The sequence below is a fragment of the Octopus sinensis genome, linkage group LG1, assembly GCF_006345805.1.
Source record: "Octopus sinensis linkage group LG1, ASM634580v1, whole genome shotgun sequence".
In the NCBI taxonomy this organism is placed as follows: Eukaryota; Metazoa; Mollusca; class Cephalopoda; order Octopoda; family Octopodidae; genus Octopus; species Octopus sinensis.
The window spans coordinates 204,048,269-204,069,976 of NC_042997.1; the positions used below are offsets into that span (position 1 = coordinate 204,048,269).

Consider the following 21,708-nt stretch of genomic DNA (forward strand, 5'->3'; position numbering starts at 1 on the left):
GGCTCCAATCTTGATCTGGCAGAGTTTCTACAGCTGGATGCCCTTCCTAACGCCAACCACTCCAAGAGTGTATTGGGTGCTGTTACGTGTCACTGGCATGGGGGCCAGTCAGGCGGTACTGGCAATGACCTCGCTCGAACCTTTTTACACATGCCAACGGCACAGGTGCCAGTAAGGCGAAGCTGGTAACAATCACGCTCGAATGGTGCCGTTTACATGTCACTGGCACAGAAGCCAGTTAGCCGCTCTGGCAATGATCATGCTTGGATGGTGTTCCTAGCACCCTACTAGCACAGGGCTCAAGTGCCAGATATATATATATATATACATACATACATATGAGAGGGATGACCACTATGTGGACAACCCTTATGCTAGAAGTAGATCCGCTATGGTCTTACCACTAAGAAATGTTCTCAAGAAAAATTTAGCAAACACGAGAACGTAAGTGAGCAAGACAAATGAAAAGTAACAAAATACAGATTATTCACATACATGTTTCACTATTAATAGATTACGTAATTTTACTTATGCAATTGTCCATAGATCTTCAGTGTGACTGTCCATACAAATATAATTTGCAGAACTATATATGGAGACATCTGCACATAATATCCCTCTCTCTGAATTTTTGTTAAAGAATTTTTGACATCTATATGATCAAGGGAAGTACAAATGTATGAGTCTTAGGAAATATTTTTACTTTATTAGAAATGACAAACAAAAAGTAAATGATTTTCCTTTTTTTTATTTACATTTGAGTGATTGTTATTCATGTTTTAAAATTTTACCTTGCTGCGAAATTTTACATCCCTAGAAAAGATTACATTTTATTACACAGAATGTCTGAGCTAGTCTCAAAATGCTGACATGAAGATCAATACTTCTTGAAACAGTTTCAACTATAGATGGGCATCATTCATCAAAGAAAAAAAAACAAAAACAAAATTCTTTTATGACATAATATCAACATTTCACAAAATTTATCTCATAAAACTTGTTATAACAAACTTTTAATACTATCATGATACGATTTACAGTCTTTGAATCCATTCTTAACAAAACACTTGTAATAACAAGTGTTTTTGATGTTGCTACTTAGGTATTTTGAAACCATAGCAGAATGATTAAATAACTTTTTTTTCCATATACCATAGCTTTCTATTGTAGTTAATGTTGGGGGAGATATTTGTAAGTTTTTAGGTTTAAAATGATATGCAGGAAAATAATAATCCTAATATTAGTATTTACTGAGATTTTTAGATTAAATTCTCAAAAGTTTTTTCTTTTACTGATTAGAGAGGTGTGATATGATCCGATCATCGTCTCTCTATAGACCTGAACAATTGTACTAGATTATCGTGTCTCTACATGCCAAAACAATTGTATCCCAAACTAGATATTTATAGATAACAATCACATCCGAAAATAAAGCATTATTATGGCTGTCAGTTATCTTTTGTTGAATTCACTGGCTGCCTTTGGTGTTTAGCTACGAGTTAATGTACAAGTTTTATTCCTAAAAAAAAAAAGTTTTGTTATTTTATATTTATTTCACACAAGCCTGACGCCTACCCAACTTGTGTCCATGTGATTCTTTCTTACAAACACTACAGCAGCAGATTTCGTAGAGTTTCCTTCTTTCACTGCTGGTAAGTAACTACCTTCTCTGTGGATTCCTTACACACACAAAATTGGTCAAAACCATTTCCACGTGTCAAAGTTTTCTGTAACTCCCCCAGCTCTAACGACAAAGCTATAAAGCTGACCGCAGAATTTTGTCAGTTATTTTCATTTTTGCTTTGAATAAATTATAACGAAAACTTGTTTCAGACTGGGAGACAACAATGTTTGTAAAACTGCAGACTATAGTAACAAGCTATTAGGTTACACTACAGTTTACTTGGAAGTACTTTAATTTTAAAGCTATTTTATTTTAGTGTTTTATCGTAAAAACTTATCTAAGCTCTATTCTTTATAATACTTAACAATTGTAATAAAAACTGTGAATTTTTTGTAAAAAAAAAAGCAGTTTTATTTTGTTGTCTCATGAAATCTGGTTATTTTATCAGGAGGAGACTGTTTTCGTTATCACCGTCTGTGGCGGATATTCGTTAATCAGGTGTGGTAAAGGTAAGTGAACGGGAATTGTTATTTTTACTTGATTTCCAGTTGACAGATAACGGTCACGACTAGTGACACAGCGACTAGGATATCATAGCTACAGAAATACAATGATTAACAACAGAGTAAACGAGTGATTACCATTAACTCGGGACATTCGTAGATGTGAGTGTGGACCAGCAGATTCACTGACGACAAACCAGCAGCCAAGGTTTGCTCTGTTTATCTTATTTTCTTTATTTAACCTACCTCGGTGACAATCATTTTTATTGGCGGTAAATTGAATATATTAGAGAAGAGACACTATCATATCTTCTATGCTTCGTCTCTTACTGTCTGGACGTCTATGTCGATGCCCAGTCGGATTAACGATGGAACAATTGAACGGAACAACTCGCTTTATACTTTCATATCCATAAAGAAGAGATGTTCATTGCAGCTTCTTTAAAGAAACCAATATTCTCAATATGCCGTTAATTCCATACAACATTTCTTTAATGTCAATAAATACATATAAACACACACACACACATAACGATATTATTTCCAAAAACTTTTTGCCTCCTGTTAACCTTCCCTTATGTTTCTTTCTACAAAGCTGTATCCTACACGTCTCCCCGTCGTTGCATTCCAAAGCAGGCCATGTCGTTATCTAACAACTAAAGAAGGACCTTTTCTAATACCTATCCTCCACGAATCCCATATTTGTTGTAGTTCTTCCAGTGAAAATAACCCCCAAACATTCTCTCTGTTGCCAATACTCCTTTCAACACTCTTGTCGTGACCTCTTTTATCTTCCATTGAAAGGCGTCATCACAATTTTTTACTGTAAACAACGAAACTTTTTTTTTCCATCATTTTGTTTCTCGTGTCATGAAGCTTCGACACATTGCTGTTAGTTAATACGGCATTATGTTAAACAGCGGAAGTTTGAATGTATATGAATATTTTAATGATATATATATATATATATGAATGTTATATATACATACATATATATATATATATATATATATATATATATATATATATATATATATGTATGTATGTATTGTCTCGAAATTCTGAAGGTTCTAAAACTAAACATAACAATGTTGAACCTAATTCAGCTGACTGTACACTTAAATAATACTGAAAATGTTAAGTCATCCAATCTAAAATTATAAATAGGGTGAGATTAATGAGAAATATACTTTTACAATTGAGGCAGTAAGTTGATCTGATACTCGTTGGATAATAAGCTCTGTAACATTCAACTTCATCGAGTAGAAGACGGTTAGACACTCGTCTACACTTAACTCTTTCACATTTCTCTGCTGTATTCTACACACTCGCCTATACACTCGTAAATACACACTCACACACCTATTGAATGTAATGGGATGCGACAGGTTAAATGCTTTCTTTCGTTTTTCACCCTCTGGTCTCTGTTTAAAACCCGCGATCAATGCTTTTGGGTTGTTAAAATAAGTACCAGTGATGCGTTCGATTTAGTCGACCATAACTGCTTCCAGTATAAATATGGTCTTGTCCCTCTAAGAAAGACATTTATATTTATCAATTTTACGGTTTTTTTAATAATTTTCAGTTGAGGTTGATTGGATTTTGATTTTTTATTGTCTATTTTATGTAGAAAATACACACACGTAACTACTCTGTGTGTGTGTGTGTAAATATATATATATAGATAGATTCGTATTCACAGGCATAGAAATCTAAATAAAGAAGTCATTTGAGTTGTGTGATATGTTCAGTCAGTCATCAACATTGCTAGACCACGGATGTGTGTGTGTGTGTGTGTGTGTGTTTATCTTTCTGTATTTTCTCAAGTTGCTCCTCCGAACAGACTTTCTCAACTCATCTCTATTCTTTCCGTATCTCACCCACAAAACACAACAATAAACCTCTCCAGTTTTTTTTAATTCTCACAACTTCAACCCACTTTTGCTCTTCTGGCCCCTATTTCTCAACCTGCTGAACGAAGTTCGTGTTGAAGATCGACCTCGCTAGTTTGGCGGGTCTGCCCATAAAGGCAAACGAACATCTTTCTCTCTTCCATGCAAAATAAATTTGATATCTTCTATCTCGGTTTTTGATTAGTTTTATCTCAATTGAAATTAGTTGCAGTAGAAATTGACGTAATTTGTAGAAGACAACCCTTCAGTTTCTTATTCTCCCCCTTAATATCTGTTTAAAAGAGATTTTCAATGTCTTCGATTCTATTAGAAATGTCAATCGATTTAAAAATATTTCTCCTTGATTGCAACTTAATCTTCCATCCTAAACAAATGATCTTTGTTATTATATTATATAATATAAATAGCCTCCCTTCTTCATCTTTATTGATATCAGTTCATACAGATGCAATAGTTGTTACTGTTTAAAGAAGCAGGCCAATTCTGACCTGATCAAAAGATATTTTAGACATGATGCCCATCCTTTTAAACACATTTTTATAGTTGCAGCGTGTATAGGAACACACATTATCCTAATACATCCATTTTTAAAGACATGTTATTTATTATTTAACTGAGATTTGGTTGCTATTTCTAGCTGCTCTGTTGATCAGTTAGAAACCTCCTCGTTGGTTCGACTTCAGAGCGGGGGTATCAGTTTTATAGGAATATATATATCATGAATAGTAATATATTTTCTCGTTAAAAATATCACGGCAATTCTATCTTGGTTTCATGAAAACGAATTACTCTTGTTTAAGCACCATGTCGGCCCTAAACAAAAGCGTTCCACTCATGATCATTCCGTCTTTTTGTAAACCTAAAAACTGCATTGTCCAATGTGTCCGCCCCCACTTTTCTTTTTCAGATTGCAGGGTGTAATTCGGGAGTGATGTCTGTCTTCTATTTCTAGCAATACGAACACCCACGGGGAAACTCCTTTGAGGTGAGATGTAACAACTAGATAGGTTCGATCGTTTTGTATGTGTGTGGTATGTGTGCTAAAGATGAATTTCTATTACGAGCAGACGCATGGATCCTATTCTTTTCGCCACTACAATTCCCCCTCACAATTATCATTTCTTGTTGTTTAACCCCAGGTCAGTCCCGATCGAGCAGACCTGTAATCAGAGGTATAAACAACCATCATCATCTCGTTGATTTTTATTCATGGTGTATCTATGGTTACGTTGGAGATTCAACTTCTTTTTCTAGTAGGTTAAAGTGACCATCTTGACTTAGTGGATTACTATTACTTCATTTATATAGATCAATTGGAGAGGATGATATAGGTTAAATGGATCTCCGAGTCACTGAAGCATGATATAGTTGGCCAGTCTCTCTCACTCTCACATTTATACTACCATCTCTCTCGGTATGTTATACAACAATATAAACCGAATCGACCTCCACAACCACCAATAACAACACCACCACCACCCCGTCAGTAAATTGTTTAGTTGTAGCTGAAGTGACAAGATCGATGGGATTTCTCACACAATTTCAAAAACTACAGAAGAAGCAGGCGAGGGATAAATGGATTTATTGCAAAATTAACGTTGTTGCCATGGTTACTGACAATTTATCTCTCATCTTTTGAAAATATTTAAGGAATCTCAAGAATCTGGAAGTTTCGTATGTTTAATGTAACGCGGACAGTTATATAACTTCACATTTGTCGACCGTCGTTGCAGAGGTATTAGCATGGTTTAGAAAATAGATGTCTGTCAGCCTATTAAAAATTTAAACTTCATCGTGTTTTATGTTTAATTATCCTGTGATGATTAGAAAGGTTTGTATTGTAATAACATCCACTCTTCCACACCAGAGCCTTAAAATACATTGTCTTGGTCTTGTTTCTGACTATTTTCGGTTAGAATACATATATATATATATATATATATATATATCTTACATCTATTTTCTTTCCTCCACCTCACTCTCTATTTTGTATCACATCGAAACTAACTGTGTCTTAACTTTTCCTCTCACACCCTCTCCGAAGAAGGGATATTATTATTGATAAATATCCTAGAAACAGCTGTAAGACCTTCTATCTGTAAATGGTCTAATATCTATTATAGCCTTGGTTTTTTTTAAATCTCATTACACAAAAAATTCATATATATATATACATACATACATACATATATATATATATGTGCACTAACACACGCACTAATTATCAAACACAACTTTTTTTTTTTAATATATTGGTTTCAAATATCAGCACAAGGCTAGCAATTTCAGGAGAGAGGAGGGGTAAGTCGATTACCTCGAACCCCAGTGCTCAACTGGTACTAATAACTTTTTTAATGTGTTGAAGTGCTGAAAGGTGGTATGATGGCAGAATCGTTAGCACGCCGGGCAAATTGCTTAGCGATATTTCATCTGCTGCTATGTTCTGAGTTCAAATTCCGCCGAGGTCGGCTTTGCCTTTCATCCTTTCGGGGTCGATTAAATAAGTACCAGTTACGCACTGGGGTCGATGTAATCGACTTAATCCGTTTGTCTGTCCTTGTTTGTCCCCTCTGTGTGTAGCCCATTGTGGCTAGTAAAGAAATAGGTATTTCGTCCGTCTTTATATTCTGTGCTCAAATTCCGCTGAGGTCAACTTTGCTTTTCATCCTTTCGGGGTCGATAAAATAAGTACCAGTTGAATACTGTGGTCGATGTAAATGATTTCCCCCCCCCCCCATCCCCGAACATGCTGGCTGGCCTTGTGCCAAAATTTGAAACGAATATATTAAGGTCACACACAAATTTTTAGATAATTTTATTTCAAAATTCTTGTCACAAAATTATTCAAATTACAAGTAAAATCTGAAATCTAAAGTTATCTAAAATTTATTTTAAACCTCATTTATTTCTGAGTGCAGCTAGATTCCCCGTTCTTGATAAACATTCCACTAGCATACACATGGTGTCACATTCGTGATGTTCTTGAATAACCGTCATTTTGTATGGTGGGAACTTGTGACTGAATTGCAAATTCTCCTGACAATTCTATCAGACAATTCCAAAGCGGAAGCATAGGCGCAGGCGTGGCTGTGTGGTAAGAAGTTTGCTTCCTGAGCACATGGCTCTGAGCTCAGTCCTACTATGTGGAATCTTGGGCAAGTGTCTTCTTACTATCATCATCATCTGCCACGTTTGGACGGTGCTTTTTACGTGTCACCGGCATGGGTGTCTTAACTACAATTTCCATTTGAATTTTTATTTTGATGTTGATGTACTTGACTCAATAGGTCTTCTCAAGAACAGCGGGTCACTCTATGATCCAAGGTTAGCACAGCAGGCCTTCCTGCAAGCCATGAACTCACTTCATTTGTCGGGTCTTCGAAATCACAGTATATCTCCAGAGGTCTCGGTCTTTCGTCATAGCCTTGGAATTAGTAGATGGAAACTGAATGAAGTTAGTCATCATGCCAGTATGGAAGGTGGTGTTAAACAATGATGTGTGTGTCCCACCTCTGCTTCACGACTGGTACTGATGTGTTTACATACCCATAACTTAGTGGTTCAGCAAAAGAGACCGATAGAATAAATATGAAGTTTAAAAAAATAATACTCGAGTTGATTCATTCAATTAAAATTCTTCAGGGTTTCAGTCCAACGGCTGAAACAAATAAAAGATAAAAAAAGTTCAGGGGCTGACTGTTTAGAAGATTTCAGAAAGACTTTCATAGCTTGGGCGTTTTCTGGAGTTAGAACACCCTGGGGGTCCTCTGGTGGTTTTCTTTTTAGCACTGAGCTGGTGGCCCTGAAATTTTGAGTCTATATCAGTATGGGGTTTTGATCTGGAGTAGCATCATTTTGATTAAGTGGGAATAATACGAGAAGGGTGCTGCTGCATTGCAATCACAGATTCACCATTATTGATAAACATTTTCAACATCAAATGCATGAGTTACCCATGAGGGTAACCAAAAAAAAAATACCCACATAAAGACATCATCAGCACCTCTGGAGGCACGTGGCCTAGTGGTTAGAGCAGCGGACTCGCGGTCGAGGGATCGCGGGTTCGAATCTCAGACCGGGTGACGTGTGTGTTTATGAGCGAAACACCTAAGGTCCACGTGGCTCCGGCAGAAGGTAATGGCGAACTTCTGCTGACTCTTTCGCCATAACTTTCTCTCACTCTTTCCTCCTGCATCTTGCAGCTCACCTGCGACGGACCGGCGTCCGTCCAGGTGGGGAATCTATACGCCAAGGAAACCGGCCCGGCTCGAGAAGGAATAAACAACAACAACACATCATCAGCACCTGTCTAACTTTACTAACACCATACCAGCAGCTGTGTAAAACTGCACTCTGTATATTTCTGTCTATCCTGATTTACATGAATTTTTTGGTGGTGGTTTTTGATGACAGAATCCAAGAACTCCAAGAAGAAATAACTAATTCTCCCTCCTCACCTACAAACAAGGTAACTTACGGTTTAATGAAAGTCTCTTTATCTTCAGGACTAAAGCTTATAAATGTGGAAGGATGGGGATAGTGGAATGTATTATATATTGTTGTTTTTATTTATGTTCCATGCCTACAGACATTGGTGATTGTGGACCTTCTTTCTCTCCTGTTTCAAACACAATTTAGTCAGTCCTTCTGGTCAGCTGGTAAGACACCCGAGTATCTTCTGCCTTTGTTTCTCCCAGTTTCTTCTTCCTTTCAAATGAATATATTCTTACAGATTAAAATATATAAATATATCACACTACACCCAAAATAATTTGTTGCTTCTTAAATATCTTTGTATAAAGAACCCTAAACCACCCCTATATAAAAGCTGAAGATTCTCCCCTTCCCTCTTTGATCAGCTTGGGGTTTGTTATCTTTTTACGAGCTCTGTGGTTTTTGCAGCTGGTTACCTTCCTATTCTTAACTCTCATGGTTTTGTGAAACAGATGGATTGATATTTTCAACATATTTTACTGTTCACTATGAGTTCTGTCTTGAGATTGAGGAAACATCTTGTTTATGAAAGAAAAACAAAATCTGTTTCACCCTTTTCATACCCATCCACCTGAGACTGTCTCTGGTTCTAAAATATAAACTTACTATTTTAAAATGATTTAAATGAAAACTTACCACCAAAATTTCAAGCTAATTTATGTTTCAAACGACTAAATTCTTCATAATGTTTTTTCTTTCAAAAGTTGACATGAAAGCACTTTAACTGAAATATGGTAAAGAAAGGATTAAAGCAGTAGAAAATATTGGATCAATTTTCTTTTTAACTTTTACTAAAAGCTGGTAAGGCTACAGTCATTTCAGTGAGTTTATCGAGTGTTACTAACCAGAGGGAAACTGGACATCTGGCTTTTATCTGGTTTGCTTCAGAATATCTCTTTGGGCTATATTGAATTGTATGAAATTATCTTATCGTATATTTTCTTTTTTCGAAGTAAGTTCATGCATATATATATATATATATATATATACAAACATGCATATATATATATATAATATCGTCGTCGTCGTTTAACGTCCGTTCCCATGCTAGCATGGGTTGGACGGTTCGACCGGGTTTGGGAAGCCAGAAGGCTGCACCAGGCTCCAGTCTAATTTGGCAATGTTTCTACAGCTGGATGCCCTTCCTAACGCCAACCACTCCGTGAGTGTAGTGGGTGCTTTTTACGTGCCACCTGCACAGGTGCCAGACGGGGCTGGCAACGGCCACGGTCAGATTGGTGTATTTTATGTGCCACCGGCACGGAAGCCAGTCGAGGCGGTGCTGGCATCGGCCACGAGTTGGATAGTGCTTTTTACGTACCACCAGACCAGGGATCCTGGCTGGTTCAATTCGATTTCGATTTCGCTTGCCCCAACATGTCTTCACAAGCAAAGGGGGTTGGCAAGGGTGCCTGTCGTACGGTCGCATTGGAGTATTTTACGTGCCACGGCCACGAGTCGGATAGTGCTTTTTACGTACCACCAGACCAGGGATCCTGGCTGGTTCAATTCGATTTCGATTTCGCTTGCCCCAACATGTCTTCACAAGCAAAGGAGGTTGGCATGGGTGCCTGTCGTACGGTTGCATTGGAGTATTTTACGTGCCACGGCCACGAGTCGGATGGTGCTTTTTACGTACCACCAGGCCAGGGATCCTGGCTGGTTCAATCGGTTCGATTTCGATTCGCTTTTTCTTGCCCCAACATGTCTTCGCAAGCATGGGGGGTTGGCATGGGTGTCTGTCGTCGGATGAGGTTCTATATCGACTTCGCTTGCCTCAGCCGGTCTTTGTGTCCAAGGGAGGAAAGGCATTCATAAGTGGGTGGGCTCACTTGTCCTGCCTGGTCTTCTCACGTACAGAATATTTCCAAAGGTCTCGGTCTCTGGTCATTTCCTCAGTGAGGCCTAAAGTTCGAAGGTCGTGCTTCACCACCTCGTCCCAGGTTTTCCTGGGTCTACCTCTCCCACGGGTTCCCTCAACTGCTAGGGATTGGCACTTTCTCACACACCTATCTTCATCCATTCTCGTCACATGACCATACCAGCGCAATCGTCTCTCTTGCACACCACAACTGATGCTTCTTAGGTACAACATTTCTCTCAAGGTGCTAACGCTCTGTCGAGTATGTACACTGACATTACACATCCATCGGAGCATACTGGCTTCATTCCTCACGAGCTTACGCATGTCCTCAGCAGTCACGGCCCATGTTTCGCTGCCATGTAGCATGGCTGTTCGTACACACGCATCATACAGTCTGCCTTTTACTCTGAGCGAGAGGCTTTTAGTCACCAGCAGAGGTAAGAGCTCCCTAAACTTTGCCCAGGCTATTCTTATTCTTATTCTTATTCTAGGCTATTAGAATAAGAATAAGAATAGCCTGAAACATATATGTATGTGTGTGTGTGTATGTATTTATATATGTGCATGTATGTGTGTGTGTGTATGTATTTATATATGTGCATGTGTGTGTATGTGTGCATATGTATATATATATGCATGTTTGTATATATATATATATGTATATATATATGCATATGTGTGTATACATATATATATGTGTGTTGTGTTGTGTATATATAATACATATAGATGTCACAGTGTTGGTCAGACCATCAGACGCTATTATATACTGCTGCTCACAACACACTTCCAATTCTGTCTTGACTGCACCATTCTTCTCCATCTTGACCCCCAATTGCTTAAGTAGATCATCATCTCATCATTGTGGAGGCCTTCCAAGAGGTCTTTCTGATCTCTTGGACACCTCTTGACAACTGCCCTGGCCCACCTGTTGTCTGTGAACCATTGCAACATGTCTGCCCCAGCGGAACTTGTACGTCTTTTCAATTGGTCATTCTCCAAAGACATCATTTGTGAACCAATGCTGTCTTCACTCTTGTATCCAGTTTTGCTGTGTTTCCTCCATTTCTTTCTAGCTTTCGCAAATCCTTTGCATTCTGTATCCACGTCTCACTACCATGCAACATTATGCTCTGCACTCAAGCATCATACAATCTGATCTTTAATTGAACAGAGAATCCCTTTATTGCCTGCAGAGTTAATGGATCCTTGAACATTTTCCGTCGTTTTTACTCTGGCTTCTATGCTCTCAGAGAAGCACTATCCATTGCTAATTAGATCACAGAGGTAATAAAATCTGCCAACTCTATCTTGTAGGGAATATACAAGGCATTTGAAGAAATTTACACATATATTATATATATATAGTAAATTGCGAATACCCACCTTAATAATTTATAGTTCTCACTTCACCATTTTTTCCTTTGGTGTTTCCTTTGGTGTTTTCTATAAGACTGACAAGGTGACTTAAGTTCTTTAACCCTTGGCAACAAAGTAATGAGTCACTGAAGAAGAATAACCAACTCTGAAATCAGTGCTGATATGATTCCATCTAGCTTGCCATAGGGAGTCTGTCTCCCCTGTTAATCATTAGGAAAGTGCTCTCATGTGGCTAAGAGTTGTTTTGCCTCTTATGTCAAACCTGGTATCGTCTCTTATTCTGGTCAGTTGCTAGGATCTGTTATTCCTTAATATTCTTTTATTCCTTTACTTGTTTCAGTCATTTGACTGTGGCCATGCTGGAGCATCGCCTTTAGTCGAAGAAATCATCCCCCGGATTTATTCTTTGTGAGCCTAGTACTTATTCTATTGGTCTCTTTTGCTGAACTGTTAAGTTACGGGAATGTAAACACACCAACATCGATTGTCAAGAATGATTGACACACACACATTTACACATATATGACGGCTTCTTTCAGTTTCCGTCTATCAAATCCACTCAAGGCTTTGATTGCCTTGAGGCTACAGTAGAAGACACTTGCCCAAGGTGCCATGCAGTGAGACTGAACCTGCAACCATGTAGTTGGTAAGCGAGCTTACCACACAGCCACAAGTAGGTGGGGGTTGCATCTTTAGCCTGGAGTAATATGAGGTTAGTATTGATTTCTCTATCTTATATGCTTGTCCCTCTTTCATACATTAGCTTTTCAACACTTGGTATGAAACCACTGGCTCCTCTCAAATACTCTCCCCTCCCACCTTGTTGAGGGGGCGATTTCCTTTTTTACTCTTCTTGTCTTGCAAGTTCCTTAGTGACCCCACTAGTGCCAGTGGCATGAAGAAAGAACACCCAGTACGCTCGATGAAATGATCAGCTTTCGGATGGGCATCTAGTTGTAGAGACCATGTTGAAGCTTGATGCAGCTCTGTGGCTCACTGGATTCTGTTGAACTGTTCACCTCATGCTGGCATTAAACGATAATGAGCCGCTAATTAAAGTACTTCTCATGTGAAGATAATGATTAGTAAAATCCACTTAGGCTGCATCATCATCATCATCATACGCCTGTTTTCCATGCTAGCATGGGTTAGACAGTTCGATTGGGGTCTGGGAAGCCAGGAGGCTGCACCAGGCTCAAGTCTGATCTGTCAGTGTTTCTACAGCTGGTTGCCCTTCCTAACATCAACCACTCCAAGAGTGTAGTGGGTGCTTTTTACGTGCCACCGGCACAGGTGCCAGGGGAGGCTGGCAACGGCCATGATCAGTTGGTGCTTTTTACGTGTCACCATCACGGAAGCCAGTCAAGGTGGTGCTGGCATCGAGCACATACGGACGTTGCTTTTTATGTGCCACTGGCACAGGTGCCAGGGGAGGCTGGCAACGGCCACGATCGGTTGGTGGTTTTTACGTGCCACCGACACGGTGCATGCCTTATTATATATTTGAAGAGTTGTGAGGGTATTTGGCTCACGATCATAAGGTTATGAGTTCAATTCCTGGTGATGCATTCTGTCCTTGAGCAAGACACTTTATTTCACATTGCTATCAGCTTGCAAAAATGAGTGGTACCTGCAATTCAAAGGGCCAGCCTGGTCACATTATGGGTGTCATGCTGAATCTCCCTGAGGACTGTGTTAAGGGGATACGTGTCTGTGGAGTGCTGACGCACTTGTCATCATAATTGATGGAGTGCCATTTATCACATTTGAAGGGCACAGTGTCACCCCTGCCGACCCCCAACATTCTTTGTAGATTGCTGACTTTGTTAGGTTGTAACGCTTCAGCCACAATTTCTCTGCATTAACCTTGGTTTTGCAACTCGATAGATTCAAAGATGATGATGGTTTTGTAGAGGTTCTGTTTTCAGGTGAGTAAGAGAACAAGGGTGGGTGTTGTGAGGGTGGTTGTTGTCTGTCTGTCAGTCAAGAATGTATGCGAGGGTTGATACTATTTTTGAATTCCACCAAATGTACATGTGAGGTTGAGAGAGTGAGAAATGTAGGTATATTATGGCCGTCTGTTGTAACGATGGATTCGTTAATCAGAAATGTAATTAATCTTTCTGTTTAACATTTCAACTCTTTAGAAGTTGATGGAGCTGCTGCCAGCATTGATAATAGATGATTTCTTTGTAGAAATGGAATCTCGTGTTGGTATTAAGACATGAATATAATGAACTGTGATTGAGCAGGATTAACATGGGATAGAGCAGGATTAATGTGAGCTGAAGCAGGATTAATGTGAGATGGAGCAGGATTGACGTGCGATGGAGCAAGATTAACGTGAGTTAGGAGCAGGATTGACATGAGGTAAGAGCAGGATTGACGTGAGGTAGGAGCAGGATTGACGTGAGGTAGGAGCAGGATTGACGTGAGGTAGGAGCAGGATTGACATGAGATAGGAGCAGGATTGGCATGAGGAAGGAGCAGGAATGACATGAATCCTGTAATGGTAATGTGAACAAGATTTAATAATGAGCACTGAACTCTGAAATAGTATGAATAAGTCCTGGGGTCGATTTGTATGACTAAGGTTGGTGCTCCAGCAGGGTCGCAGTCAAATGGCTGAAACAAATAAAAGAATGAAATTTTGACGGAAGCTTATAATTTAGCTCACTTTAACACCTAGCATTTGTATCATACAATTAGGGGTATTTTCAGGCAGGTGGCTATCAAATGGGTTGAAATACAACATTACTGTTACTTGTGGTTTAGGTCGGAATGGTTAATATTAGCAATTTCATCAATGAAGAACTTGTTTCAGGAGTCGATGTGTTTGAGCAGCAACTGGTGAAAATAGATTCTGAAACAAAGGAGATTGATGGGGAGTTTATTATTCACTGAAACAGCTATGCAGATAGAACTGTAATACAGATGTTCGTTTAGTTCCTCTTGTTGTTGATGAGAATGGTGAGGGGACGAGCGGTTCCACTGATGTTGATTGCGTTCTTCTTGTTTGTGTCATGAACAAAGGAAGTCTTGTTCAATTTCCCCATTTCCTGGATTGTTAAATGCTCTTTTCTTTGGTTCTGATCAAGTCATACCTTCCTCAGATATTCTGAATGCCTGTGTGTGTGTGTGTGTCGGCCAGCTGGACTGGCCTGATGTTTGCAGATGTTATATTTACTGGTTTGTGTTTGTTGAAAGCTGTTGCTTGAATTAGTTGTTACATTACTTGCGGGACACCACGACCAGACCTGAATAGGTCACCAGAATGCAGTTGCTAATGTGATTCTATTGTAGCCTTGTAAATGGACTTGCTTCACTGAAACTGAAAGAAGCCATGTGTGTGTGTGTGTGTGTGTGTGTGCACATGTGCCATGCACACGCGCATATATATGGATGGATGGAAGGTTGCGAGCTGGCAGAAACGTTAGCATGCTGGGCGAAATGCTTAGCAGTATTTCGTCGGCCGTTACGTTCTGGGTTCAAATTCCGCCGAGGTCGACTTTGCCTTTCATCCTTTCGGGGTCAATAAATTAAGTACCAGTTACGCACTGGGGTCGATGTAATCGACTTAATCCCTTTGTCTGTCCTTGTTTGTCCCCTCTGTGTTTAGCCTCTTGTAGGTAGTAAAGAAATATATATATCATCATCATCATCATCATCGTTTAACGTCCGTTCTCCATGCTAGCATGGGTTGGACGGTTCGACCGGGGATCTGGGAAGCCAGAAGGCTGCACCAGGCTCCAGTCTTATCTGGCAATGTTTCTACAGCTGGATGCCCTTCCTAACGAGGTGTGTGTTACTATCTCCTTGCCTTGAAATCTCATGATAGTTTTAAACGAGTGCCACTCTCATGCAAGCAGCGTCTTTCGTTTCCAGTCTTCCATGAAAATATGTCTGGTCTGAGGAAGAGGGTAAGTTATATGATTAGGCCAGAGACCTTTTACTGTAGAAGGCAAGAGAGAGTTCTGTATAATGTGGTAGAAAGATGTCTGGATCCATAACAAATACTTTTGGTTTCATTTCAACCACCACATCCTCAATAACTCTCTTTTAATCTTTTCTTCTGCCTCCTCATTAAAGAGCCTGTTGCAGTGTGACATGTCACATCTCTTCCTTTCCTCACATTAATTAAATTTACCTTAATTACTCCACTGCTAATTTGAAAATGAGTTTTGTTTTATTTTATTTTATTTGGTAAACATTGATGCAGGCATGGCTGTGTGGTAAGAAGCTTGCTTCACATCCACATGGTTTTGGGTTCAGTCCGATTGTGTGGGACCTTAGGCAAGTGTCTTTTACTATAGCCCTGGGCTGACCAAAACCTTGAGAGGATTTGGTAGGCTGGAACTGAAAGAGGCCCATTGTGTGTATATATATATGTGTGTGTGTGTCCATTACCACTTAACAACAGGTGTTGGTGTGTTTATATCCCCATAACTTAGCAGTTTGACAAAAGAGACTGATAGAATAAGTACCAGGCATATAAAAAAGAAGTAGTAGGGTTGATTCATTTGACTAAAATAATTCTTGAAGCTAGTGCCCCAGCATGGCCGCATTCTAATGACTAAAGCGAGAGATGAAAGGTAATAGCATTGTTGCTTTGTTTGTTATAGATTTTCTTTGGGTCAGTCACTGAACCTTTGCGTTCTTGACAACAAGAGTGACCCGGGTTCATAGATTTTCTCATTAATAAGCACACACACACACACACACACACACTTATCAACCAGCAGCAGGCATTGGTAACATCAACTCTGCTAAGGTTTCATGCAACGGTCAGTCTTGAGATGTGGTCAATAAATAACACTTGTCCAAGGTGCCGTGCATTGGAGCAGAACTGAGGACCATGCAGTTATGAAATAAACAGCCCTGCCTCTAATCCATTATGTTGTGATTGTGATTTTGTTCCAAAATGTTATTTTAGAATTTGATCTTCAGTTTTTAGCGATCAGTATTTTTCTTTGATTAAGGCGGCGAGCTGGCAGAATCGTTAGCACGCCAGGGGAAGTGCTTAGCGGTATTCCATCTGTCTTTGCATTCCGAGTTCAAATTCCGCCGAGGTAGACTTTGCCTTTCATCCTTTCGGGGTCGATAAATTAAGTACCAGTTATGCACAGGGGTCGATATAATCGACTTAATCTGTTTGTCTGTCCTTGTTTGTCCCCTCTATGTTTAGCCCCTTGTAGGTAGTAAAGAAATAGAAATAGGTATTTCGTCTGCCGTTACGTTCTGAGTTCAAATTCTGCCGAGGTCGAATTTGCCTTTCATCGTTTCGGGGTCGATTAAATAAGTACCAGTTATGCACTGGAGTTGATGTAATGCACAGGGGTCGATATAATCGACTTAATCTGTTTGTCTGTCCTTGTTTGTCCCCTCTATGTTGAGCCCCTTGTGGGTAGTAAAGAAATAGAAATAGGTATTTCGTCTGCCGTTACGTTCTGAGTTCAAATTCTGCCGAGGTCGAATTTGCCTTTCATCCTTTCGGGGTCGATAAATTAAGTACCAGTTATGCACAGGGGTCGATATAATCGACTTAATCTGTTTGTCTGTCCTTGTTTGTCCCCTCTATGTTTAGCCCCTTGTGGGTAGTAAAGAAATAGAAATAGGTATTTCGTCTGCCGTTACGTTCTGAGTTCAAATTCTGCCGAGGTCGAATTTGCCTTTCATCCTTTCGGGGTCGATAAATTAAGTACCAGTTATGCACAGGGGTCGATATAATCGACTTAATCTGTTTGTCTGTCCTTGTTTGTCCCCTCTATGTTTAGCCCCTTGTGGGTAGTAAAGAAATAGAAATAGGTATTTCGTCTGCCGTTACGTTCTGAGTTCAAATTCTGCCGAGGTCGAATTTGCCTTTCATCCTTTCGGGGTCGATAATTAAGTACCAGTTATGCACAGGGGTCGATATAATCGACTTAATCTGTTTGTCTGTCCTTGTTTGTCCCCTCTATGTTTAGCCCCTTGTAGGTAGTAAAGAAATAGAAATAGGTATTTCGTCTGCCGTTACGTTCTGAGTTCAAATTCTGCCGAGGTCGAATTTGCCTTCATCGTTTCGGGGTCGATTAAATAAGTACAGTTATGCACTGGAGTTGATGTAATGCACAGGGGTCGATATAATCGACTTAATCTGTTTGTCTGTCCTTGTTTGTCCCCTCTATGTTGAGCCCCTTGTGGGTAGTAAAGAAATAGAAATAGGTATTTCGTCTGCCGTTATGTTCTGAGTTCAAATTCTGCCGAGGTCGAATTTGCCTTTCATCGTTTCGGGGTCGATTAAATAAGTACCAGTTATGCACTGGAGTTGATGTAATCGACTTAATCCCTTTGTCTGTCCTTGTTCGTCCTCTCTATGTTTAGCCCCTTGTGGGTAGTAAAGAAATAAGAAACATTAGCACACTGGGAAAAATGCTCTGCAACATTTCATCCTTCTTTACGTTCTCAGTTCAAATTCCTCAAGGGTCAGTTTTGTCATTCATCCTTTTGGGGCTGAAAAAAAAAAAAATGAATACCAGTGGAGCACTGGAATCAATAAAACTGACTTACCCCCTCCCCCTTGTGCCAAAATTTGAAATCAATATCTTTCTATGATAGTGAGCAAAGCAAACATTACAAAGCACTGATCTGCAGTGTCCTTCTTCTTGTACAACAACTTCAGTGCTGAGTGTCTGCCTAGAGACTTTTGTTTTTGTATTCTAGATGTTTATGTTACTGTGTACCAATGCAAGGTCTGGCCAGCTTTTATCTCGCTCAGTGCTGTGTCATTGAGCAGTATTTTATATGTGCTGTATCACTTATCTCCAAATTCACTACAACCTACATCAGTGATCTCCAAAATTTCCACAGGGGTTCCCCATCCTTTTATTTAAATGAGTTTTCCCACAGACCCCTTTTAATATGCTTATCCTTTATATATACTCTTTTACTGTTTTATTTGTTTCAGTCATTTGACTGCGGCCATGCTGGAGCACCACCATTAGTCGAGCAAATCGACTCCAGGACTTATTCTTTGTAAGCCTATTACTTATTCTATCGGTCTCTTTTGCCGAGCTGCTAAGTTATGGGGAAGTAAACACACCAGCATCAGTTGTCAAGCGATGTTGGTGAAGACAAACACACACACACACGTATATACGATAGGCTTCTTTCAGTTTCCGTCTACCAAATCCACTCACAAGGCTTTGGTCGGCCTGAGGCTATAGTAGAATACACTTGCCCAAGGTGCCATGCAGTGGGACTGAACCCGGAACCATGTGGTTGGTAAGCAAGCTACTTACCACACAGCCACTCTTGCGCCTATATATATATATATATATGAAATTTTTAATTTAGTTCTCTCCCAGTACTACCTTTGCTGACCACCAAGTGTCTGTGGACCTCAGGATGGGAACCACTGACCTACACTTATTAAATCAATGACTGTCTCTCTAAGTGATCAATCATTCTGCTAAAAATGGCAGCTAAATATTCCTCAAACCACATCTTACTGTCTTAAAAAAACTGCATTGGATATTGTGGTCCTAGATCATCTTATCTTTTTCCCAGGCACAATTTACCAAGGCCCACATTATCCAGTGTGTCCTTTCCTGGGACACTAGGATGTAATTTGAGAGAAACTTGGCTGCTATTTCTCACATGCTGAGCAACCACATAGATGTTCATTCTCATTGGCTCAAAATGCACTGATTGATCTCTTGTTTGCTGCAGTAACTATAGCAGCCTTATTAGAATATATTTTTTTGTGTTGGTACCAGTGCTGGTGGCACACAAGAAAACCATCCAAACGTGGCCGTAGCCAGTAACGCATCGACTGGCCTCCGTGCTGTGCGCACGTAACAAACACCATCCGATCGTGGCCGTTCGCCAGCCTCATCTGGCACCTGTGTCGGTGGCACATAAAAACACCATCCGAGCGTGGCCGTCTGCCAGCCTCGTCTGGCACCGGTGTTGGTGGCACATAAAAAACACCATCCGAGCGTGGCCGTTTGCCAGCTTCATCTGGCACCTGTGTCGTTGACACATAAAATCACCCACTACACTCATGGAGTGGTTGGCGTTAGGAAGGGCATCCAGCTGTAGAAACACTGCCAGATCTGACTGGCCTGGTGCAGCCTTCGGGCTCCCCAGACCCCAGTTGAACTGTCCAACCCATGCTAGCATGGAAAGCGGACGTTAAATGATGATGATGTAAGTTTAGTATAAATTTTATTAAAATGAAATCTGCAGATTTGCAAACAAAGATTGTTACACGTGTGAGAGGGTGTCTGTCCCAGCTCTAATCACATGCTACAGTTATTAATCACATGTTCAAAAACACAAATTGTCTGATTGACTTCCACGCTGGGAACTTAACACATTTCAGTTTTCATTAGTATTTATTGAAAAGTAGGGCAACAGAGGACAGCACTGATAGCAGCAGGATCTTTGTATCAGTAGCCCTGGGTCCTGCGTTCCAAATAGCATTGTCGTCAACTTTGCTTTTCAAAGTATATCTTTTATCTCTTCTTTTTATCTGTTGCTTGTTTCAGTCATTGGACTGTGGCCATGTTGGGGCACTGCCTTGAAGGGTTTAGTCAATCAAACCAACCCCATTACTGATTCTATCGGCTTCTTTTGCTGAACTGCTAAGTTACAGTGATGGAAGCAAAGCAACACTGGTTCTCAAGTAGTAAGGGGTGGGGTAGGGTGCAAAGATGCGTACGTACATACATACGTGTGTACATGTGTATGGCAGGTTTCCATCTAGTTTCTGTTTACCAAATTCAGTCACAAAGCATTGGTTGGTCAGGGTCTATAATAGAAGACACTTGCCCAAGGTGCCATGCAGTGGGACTGAACCTGGAACCATGTGGTTGCAAAGTGAGCTTCTTAAACACACAACCATACCTGTGCCATATCAATAATACTCATCATCATCATCATCATAGGCGCAGGAGTGGCTGTGTGGTAAGTAGCTTGCTTACCAACCACATGGTTTCGGGTTCAGTCCCACTGCGTGGCACCTTGGGCAAGTGTCTTCTACTATAGCCTCGGATTTCGTAGACAGAAACTGAAAGAAGCCCGTCATATACATGTATATATATATATATATATGTATGTGTGTGTAAATGTTTGTGTGTCTGTGCTTGTCCCTCCAACATCGCTTGACAACCTATGCTGGTGTGTTTACGTTCCCATAACTTAGTGGTTTGGCAAAAAGAGACCGATAGAATAAGTACTAGGCTTACAAAGAATAAATCCTGGGGTCGATTTGCTCGACTAAAGGCAGTGCTCCAGCATGGCTGCAATCAAATCACTGAAACAAGTAAAAGAAAGTAAGCATCTATTGTCCATGCTGGCATGGATGGACTGGATGGTTTGACTGGGGTTGGTAAGCTGGAAGGCTGCACCAAACTCCAGTCTGATTTGGCATGGTTTTCTACGGCTGGGTGCCCTTCCTAATGCCAACCACTCCGAGAGTGTAATGGGTGCGTTTATGTGTCACAGGTGCCATTTGCGTGACACCAGAATCTGCTATGACTGCGATTTTGCTCAGCTTGATGGGTCTTCTCAATTCTTTATTTCTTTATTGTCAACAGGGGGCTAAACATAGAGGGTACAAACAAGGACAGATGACGGGATTAAGTCGATTACATCGACCCCAGTGTGTGACTGGTACTTATTTAATCAACCCTGAAAGGATGGAAAGCAAAGTCAACCTCGGTGGAATTTGAACTCAGAACGTAACAGCAGACGAAATACCACTAAGCATTTCGCACAACATAATGCCAAAGGTCTTGGTCATTGCTTCCATGAAGCCCAACACTTGAAAGGAATTCAGCCACTTTGCCTCTCTGAGGTCTAACACTTGAAAGGTGCTCCTTATGTGCTTCTGGCACAGGTGCCAGTTATGTGACACTAGCATTGACCATGGCTGTGATTTCACTGTTT

The 21,708-nt window shown here is 40.2% G+C and overlaps 1 protein-coding gene across 4 annotated transcripts in view; it reads left to right on the forward strand.

Moving 5' to 3' along the window:
• Nucleotides 1–1,503: 1,503 nt before the first annotated feature.
• Nucleotides 1,504–21,708, forward strand: part of LOC115210584 (atlastin-2) — a 106,164-nt gene continuing 85,959 nt past the window's right edge. The window contains exons 1-2 of one of the 4 annotated variants that reach the window (XM_036508465.1): nucleotides 1,579–1,652; nucleotides 2,073–2,133. The gene's annotated coding sequence lies outside the window, so the exon portion shown is untranslated. The other 3 variants (XM_029779201.1, XM_029779190.2, XM_036508474.1) reach the window with 3 other exon arrangements.